This window comes from Pipistrellus hanaki, assembly GCF_964339955.1.
Source record: "Pipistrellus hanaki genome assembly, chromosome: 2".
In the NCBI taxonomy this organism is placed as follows: domain Eukaryota; kingdom Metazoa; phylum Chordata; class Mammalia; order Chiroptera; family Vespertilionidae; genus Pipistrellus; species Pipistrellus hanaki.
In genome coordinates, this window is record NC_140504.1 from 100,759,447 (window position 1) to 100,766,162 (window position 6,716).

The window sequence follows — 6,716 nt, forward strand, 5'->3', positions numbered from 1 at the left end:
ATATAGAAGTAAGAGGATAAGATAAGAATGGAAGACCGGCTATTGGCTGGTCCAGGCAGGCCTCTCTGAGAAAGTGGCATTTTATCAGAGGCCTGAATGATATGCCTGTTGACCAGTCTCTATGATGTGCATTGACTCCAAACAGTAGGTTAACTTGCTGCTGGGGTTTGCTTATTGGGACTGAGCTAGATGGACCAGACATGCTCTGGAGCCCTCCCATAGTCCTTCCCTGGCTCCATACATGCACTGGTGGGGTCCTTTAGCCTGCCAGTGCCCTTTCACAATCCAGGATCCCTCAGGAGATGTTGGAGAGCCAGTTTTGGACCCATCATGCAGACCAGGCTGAAGGACCCCAGTGGTACATGAATTTGTGCACCAGGCCTCTAGTGTTATTGTAACTAATAGTATTTTGAAAAAAATATAATGAATACTTCAGAGCAAATATATTGGGTTCTCCCTAGCGAACATTAAATTCAGTTTGGCTATATTTAACTTACAAGTTACATATCCAAAAATATATCCCTTCCCCACTAACTTTTTACTAATTAGGACCAAATTCCATATATTTATTTTACCTTGCAGATTGTATAAGTACATGCTCTGGAAAGCAGAAAGAATGAGGAAGAGGTAGAGGAAGATGGCACCTGCAATTTCAGGAGCAACTTTTATCCATTAGGTGTAATATATAAAATGAGAATGGATCTTTACCCTGACCACACAGGATACCTATTATAACCTCTATTTTTTAATAATGAAATGAAAATTCAAAGAATTAAAGAAACTTTCCCAAGACAACAGCAAAAAATTACAACCACTTCAGCAATAGCCTAGTCCAATTTCTGGCTCCTCAACTCAGGGAGTCTGCTACTCTCTTCTTGACTTGCACTGTTCCCTGCTAAGACTCTACACTCCTCACACTGCAATTGGGAAAGGGTCTACAGGCAGAGGTCAAAGAGAATGTAGGCTCACTCACTTGTTTCCTTTCTTTCAAGGATAGTCCTTTGTTGTCTATTATCCAATGCCTAAATTGCTTTCAGTCTGTTTGTGTTTTTCTATCTGAAAGAGATCTCTTGTAGGCAACATATGTATGGGTCTTGTCATTTTATCCATTCAACTACCTTGTGCTTTTTGATTTTATCAATAAATCTATTTACATTAAAAGAGATTACTGTATATGATAAGTATATAGTTATTGTCATTTTGTTATTTATATTTTTGATTTTTTTTTCTTTCTAAAGAAGTCCCTTTAATATTTCTTGTAATTCTAATTTGGTGTTGTTGAATTCATTTAGCTTTTTCTTATCTGAAAAGCTTTTAATCTGTTCTTCAATTATAAATGATAGCTTTGATGGGTAGAGTAATTTTGGTTTGTTTGATTTTATTCACTTAAGAGACATAGAATTCAAAATTGTAGTACATTCCATTTTTCAAAGTAGCACAAAATAGAATATGTATTAAAGTTTAATAGCTGCATGTAGAGTATGCTTTCTAAAGCTTCTGGGTCAGGTACAACTAGGAGTGCAACATCTTTCACAATCTACAGGTACAAGTAAGAGTGTAGCACCATTTACACTCTAAAGGTGTTACAAGGCAAGAAAGAAAATTGTGACATTTCTAGTTAGTCACATTTGCAAGTTCATATTTACCATGGGCTTTTTAAAAAACTTTCCATAGATACAGATAAACTTTCTTTAAAATATGTTTATTATTGATTTTTCAAGTACACAACCAGTAATTGCCATAAAAATCTCTGAAATTTTTGGATTTTGATAAGTAAGAGTAAAAAAAAAAATTTTTAAGGGTTACCAGTGCAAATGTTCTCCTATTTGTTAATGCAAGCCCAGTTTAATCAATGTACACCAAGTGGAAACATGCAGGCCTCCTAAGAATTAGGGGTCAGACTCTGTTGTCAGATTGAGCAACAAATGCAGATAATAAGCAAGAAGATGTCAGGAAAAATGAGGGCTGAGAGAAGTTCTTTGAAAGTACCCCAAACACCCCCTTCAAAAATAAAAAAATAAAAAAAATAAAAAAAACGAAAGAAAGAAAGACAGAAAGAGAGAAAGAAAGAAAGAAAGAAAGAAAGAAAGAAAGAAAGAAAGAAAGAAAGAAAGAAAGAAAGAAAGGAAGGAAGGAAGGAAGGAAGGAAGGAAGGAAGGAAGGAAAGAAGGAAGGAAGGAAGGAAGGAAGGAAGAAACCACACACATCAGAAACTGAGTAGGTTGAGTGGCAGCAGTGTTGATCCTGTGGTTGTTCCTACATCCTGAACCCATTGTTTCCTGTACTTAATACTGAAGACAATAATTATTCTAAGGCATGGAGAAAACCTCTTTCTGAAATGTGGCCAAACATTATCATTATTCAGAACATTTTCAGATGCTTCCTAAAATCAACCTTATTTTGAAGTGGCAGCAGGTCAGTAGTAACCATGCAAATTACAGTACTAGTTCACATTAGGTGGCTCTTTATCAGTTCCAATATTAAGTGAGAAACTTCTAAAATACCATGGCCATATGCAGTTCAGCTACAGAAGTCTACAGGACCTTGTGATCCAATTACTTATAATTCATTTTTCTCCTTTGGTTTTGCCTTTCTGCTCTTATTAAAATTTTAACTGAATTTTAAAATTGTTTTTAAACTATTGTACAACTATTTTATTATATGTAGTGTTGTAAGCTGATTCAAATCTTTCATAAGAGAAGATGGGTTTCATTAATATAATTGTTAGGTAGCTTTATATATACAGTTTCATTTAATTGTCATAACAACCTAAAGAAGGCCACATTAGTGTTATTCATATTCACACATAGGACAACTCTATTCAAAGATATAAAAAACTATCAAGTATCACATATAATACAACAAAAGAAAAGTTTTCTACTGGTTTAAGTATCTTTATTTTTGGCTGTAGGTTCTTGCTATTCATCATCTTGAATATTTCTTGCCATTCCCGTCTGGCCTGCATGGTTTCTGTTGAGAAATCAGCTGACAATCGTATGGGTGCTCCTTTATAGGTAACTACCTGCTTTTCTCTTGCTGCTTTCAATATTCTCTCTTTGTCTTTTGCTCTTGGGATTTTACTTATTTATTTATTTATTTATTTTAAATCAATCTTTATTGTTCATGTTATTACATAGGTTCCTCATTTATTCCCTCCTCCACCAGGTTCCCACCCCACCCTCCGCCCCCTCCCCACCCCTCATTGTCCTCATCCATAGGTGCACAGTTTATGTTCAGTCTCTTCCCGCATCCACCACTCCCCCTTTCCCTGAGAACTGTCAGTCCACTCCCCTCCCGTATCTCTGACTCTACTACAATCAACAGCTAATATTGTTCATCAGGTTTTTCAATCTCCTTTTTTTTGCCCTGGGAATTGAGGAGCAAACTTGTTTACACATAAAGTTGCCCTTAGGCTATCAAAAGGTGTTGCCATTTAAATGTAAATGAACACATTGTTTAAAGATAGCTGCTGGTTGTAATTGGATTACCTGTTCTGGGTGGGAAGGGCTTGTCCTCCCCTTTCTCCATTAAAATTAAGGTGTTAGCTTTAAAACCTCTTTTTGCCAAGAGACCTTAAACTTTCAGAACTTTAAATTTTTCAGATAGTACATCAGTTACTTAGCATTTTCTTAAATCAATAATACCTCCACATGCCCAAGGATACACTTCACACAAAAGACATTTCCAAATAGATCAACCAACTTCATCCAGACCCCACATAAGGCACTCACAGATCAACACCCTAGCACTATAATAACTCAACACACCCAGATCTAAGCCTTCATCACTTGATTCAGCAGACCCTCAGGTTCCCCCAAAAGTTTCCAGCCATGTCTGAGAGGCAGCCCTGGGGCGTGGGCAGGTGAGGAGTGAGCTGTTCTGAGCCTGGCTGCTCCAGGCCTGGCCTCTGTTGCTCTGGTTCGTTCCACAACCAGCTGCTCCGGGTCTGGCCACTGCTGCTCCTGGCCTGGCCTCTGCTGCTTTGGGCCTGGCTGCTCCCGACTTGGCTACTCTGGGCCCGGCCGCTCCAGGCCCGGCCACTACCGACCTGGCTGCTCTGGGCTTGGTTGCTGCTGCTGTGGGCCTGGCTGCTATGGGCCCAGCTGCTCCAGGCCTGGCTGCTGCTGCTCCCGGCCTGGCTGTTTCCGACCTGGCTGCTCTGGGCTCGGCTGCTCTGGGCCTGGCTGCTCTGGGCCTGGCCGCTCCCGACCTGGCTGCTCCAGGCTTGGTTGCTGCTGCTCTGGGCCTGGCTCTGCATTAGATTGGTTATTTGAGGCAATATCCTTTATCTTGAAAGAGATTTGTGGGAGAGATTTATGTGTATTAGTAATAATGGTTAATTCTTATGAAGAGCTAGCTGTATTTCAGACCCTGTTCCTAGCACTTTGCAAGTATTAATTAATTTATTTCTCACAGCAACCCTGGAATAAGAACTAAGATTGAATTCTGCACCCATCACTTGGTAGCTGCTGTCAACTCTCTGAGCTTCAGTTTCCTGATCTATAGAATGAAAATAAGGACTGTTCCTTCTTAGTAGGATTGTTTTAAAAAATGATGCAGTAACACTTATAAAATATGTTTAGAGCTTACTATAAACTTGCTCTTAATATTGTCAATACCATCCTTCTCTACTCTTTTTCTGGTGTGCCCATATATGCTGCTGACTCCAAGAAGGCCAATGTTCCTCATTGCCCTTTTTTTGGTTCACATCACCTTGGTCAGGGTGTCCAGAGTGCATTACTTCATATTTGTGTGCTTGGTATGGAGTCAAACAGGTATTTTCTTAATGCAGTATTCATGCCAGTACAGTCTTAAAGGCTTGGTTGCAAGGCAATTCACTGCATGAAATATTATCTGATTCCATATTAGCTTTTCTGGGAAGCACTGCAAGGTAGGAGAGGTCCTCTTGCCACAAAGTTTGAAAATAAATGACAGTCCTGTATATTCCCAAAGAATCCTATCCAGCCCCTCTGAGCATAAGGAATTGAAGTTGCCTGCTTGCTTTCTATCTCTCCCACTAGAAAAGGAGCCAGTCTGAGGGCAAGGACTATGTCATAATTACAGTTATATTTCCAGGGGCTAGCAAATTCCTTGACATGCAGTAACTGCACATTGTAAATTTTGGAGAAGATTAGTTCATCAAGTGAAATAGAGCTGGCAAACCCCTTTTCCCATGTGGTCATATTTGTGTTTGTGTGCGTGATGAATGGTTTCAATGTTTAAAGATGAGGGGAATGTGTTCACCTGTACAGTTTCAACAAATACATCATTTCCTCCTCATACCTTGGCTTCAAACCATCCAACTCCCCATCCCCAGAGTCCCTCAATCCTGCTGTTTCAGCTATGTGTAACCCAACCTGTGTGTTCAGAAACAAATCACACAACTTTTGTTGCAGCTATGGGCAAGGGGACTAGATGTCACCATTTCCCTCACTGCCCCCTGAGTTATTTTCATCAGCTAAAGGTATTTTCTGGCTGCATTTTGGAGAATTTTTCTCTCCACCCAGACCACAGACTCCATCTCTCAGGTGCACAGGGCCATGGGGTCATGCTAACTCTTCCAGTGCTCAGAGCATCACCAAGCCTGGGATTATGTTTAACTCTGCCCACGTGGGAATCCTTCAATTAAAGAAGATAATATAAAAGTCTAAAATTGGTACAGACAATAAGTGTCATTGAGTCTCCTTGACCATGAACAAGCAATTCCCTAGGTCTTTATTGTCTTATAATAATTTCTGGACAATGATCCTAGCATGTAGTTTTAAACAAACTGAGGTAGGGAAGTAACTAAGTGGCATGGGCCAGCATGTCTCCCTCTGTGTTGAGCTGCAGAGACAGAAGTAGGCTACTGCTTTCATCACATCATGGGACACCACGTCAATGCTTGAAACACAAAGAGTGCTTTTAGAACTGAATAGAATAGACTTTCCCTACTGGCCAGAAGGCTGGGATGGTGGAACAGAAGGCCCTAGGTCTCACCTCATCTCTGACCTGGTAAGCCAATGTCTAGTTTGGTTGGGCCATGTTTACCTGCTTCTCTCATTTGGGATAGACTCAGAGATAGTCAGATGGAGACTGGAGCAAATATCTGAGAGCAGCCTCTTTCCAGACAAATGCATTGCTTCTGAAAACAGCAAGGCCAGGACTTTTGTAGAGGTGGTTTTGTGACATTACAACTGAGGGTTGACATTTAACAGACATTCTGTTTTACCTTTAAAGTTAATCCCTGCTTCTTTGACTTGATATGGGACTGAGTCTCTCTGCTGTACATTTTCAAATGTCCACCACCCACCCGTTTACACCCCCCGCCCCCAAACACATCAGTGCTTGTTCAGCAAATGAGAGAAGTGGATTACATCATATCCTTTGACATTATAAGAGAGCAATTGACTTTCCCTGGAGTGTTTTGCTTCACTGTACGTTGGGGGTCTTAATCCAGCATATTGAATAGTTCAGGAATCTGGAAAAGGGGCTGCTGTAAATTGATTAAGAGTCCAGAGATGAAACATAATTTTGGAAGGCATTTTTGTGAGCTAGAGAAGACTTGGCTAAAGAAACCAAGTTCTCCTTTCTCTCTGGATCCTTTGCTTTTTATTAACACAACCTGTCCTAAAGCAAGGTAGATATACATATCAAAGGCCAAGGTTTAGTATACAAAATCCATTATCAGATTGGGGGAACTGTCTTTGGCTGTTCAGGTGTTTAGCCAGTAGGAG